Here is a 1,683-nt window from a genome sequence, read left to right on the forward strand (position 1 = left end):
TAGTATTTGTCATTCCGCCTTCCTACTGCAGTGCAGAAAAGAGATACTGATTAAAAGTCCAAACCACACACCTTGTCTAGTCACGTTTTACAAGCCAAGTTGTGGAACCGTGAACTTGATGAATTCTGGGTTTCGCTGACATGCTTCAAGAAACCAAATAGCCGCTTCATAGATCTTTCTTCAAACTTCAATCTTTCTTGCTAGCTGACTGTGACGATTCAGTACAGGACAACAATATTCTTCCCTAATATGTTTCCTTCAATTCCAAGAATACAGATGCATCAATGATTATGGCTATGGAGCATACTAGATCCCCTAGCACGCTAATAGGTTTCTGAGATTTGAGCTATTTAGTCTGCCAGCTCAATGTTTTGCCAGCCAGCACCAGAAAACAGTTTAGCAGTGTCAGAAACACTATGATCTTCTCTCCATGGTCATCGCTACGCAGAGGGCCCAATAGAGTCCAACCTATGATTGTCTTAAGTAATAATAATAAAAGAAAGAGGAAAAAGACATGTTTCTACAATATAGCTGTTAAGTGCTATTTTGTCATTCCCCTGCTCAAAGTAAAGTTGTTTCTTATCTATCCCTGTCTGCTAGTTTCTTGTAGCAACCCGGGGACACTTGGTCTCATACATAAAAAAAAAAAAAAGACATGTTTCTTTTCTTCCACAAAACAGTGATGTTTTCTGACTAGGGACACAGTTGAACGCCCCAGATAGAATGGGAGAAAAATGTAGACCCAAACTTAAATTCTTCAAAAAGGGCCAGAGAAACTAAGTCAGTAGAGACTTCAGGAATCCCCAAACTCAGCCCGAGGCCACCTGTTGCGTGCACCTGTAGTTCAGAAGGTTGAGTGTATTAACTATGGCAGGGCTCCAGGGATATGAGGGTGCTAGAAAGGCCCTGACACGGCTTTGCTTAGGTCATTTAAGGAAAGGTCTAAAGGAGTGTGGTTTGCTTTCCATTAGATGATGCCCAAAGGGATGGGCAGTTCTATGACTGGGTATGTTTCCTGGGTGAGACCGTGGCTTTGTTTTTGTGCTTAAGCAAGGATGATGAAGCGGCCTTGTTATCTTTCGTTTTATTATGGTCTCAGCATAAGCTGGTCTGAGGTTGAGGTTAAAATTTGTGTGGCTTTTTCTAAGAGGAGAACCCAAGTGGCCATGAGCATCAGACAAGTTTGTAAGAATATTGAAGGCTCGCTTTGAACCTCATTAGTTCAAAGATTAGTTTTGGGCATCGGGGGTTGCCTCCCCCCCCCCACCTCTTCCTTCTCAGAGGTCATTCTGAATCATGTCAAGTATCAAAGAGTAAAGCCAATCTCTTTGGGGTCAAGAGTCATGGAACTTGACCTCGGATATGGTGGTCCCTAGAATAAAATGAAAGCAAGGAAATCTCACAAGTAGGTGACCAAGAGATCTTGAGAGTAGTACCAGATTCTTATGGAGTATAATTTTCAGTAGGATAAAAAGAATCGCGTGTGTGTTTAAGGAAGCAACTTTTCTAACCAGCGTTTTTCATTTTATTGCCTCTGGGTTATTTATGGAGCCCTAGTGGTGTAGTGGTTACGCCTTGGGTTACAAACTGCCAGGTTGGCAATTTAAAACCATCAGCAGCCCCACAGGAGAAAGACAGGGCTTTCTATTCTGGTAAATAGTTACATTACAGGGGGCTCCGGGG

General features: G+C 42.5%; 1 non-coding gene across 1 annotated transcript; it reads left to right on the plus strand.

Moving 5' to 3' along the window:
• The first annotated feature begins 510 nt into the window (after positions 1-510).
• Positions 511-638, plus strand: LOC142435300 (small nucleolar RNA SNORA63). The gene has a single exon (XR_012781381.1). It is a non-coding gene; the product is annotated as a small nucleolar RNA SNORA63 (small nucleolar RNA).
• Positions 639-1,683: the final 1,045 nt, after the last annotated feature.

This window comes from Tenrec ecaudatus, chromosome X (genome assembly GCF_050624435.1).
Source record: "Tenrec ecaudatus isolate mTenEca1 chromosome X, mTenEca1.hap1, whole genome shotgun sequence".
NCBI lineage: Eukaryota > Metazoa > Chordata > Mammalia > Afrosoricida > Tenrecidae > Tenrec > Tenrec ecaudatus.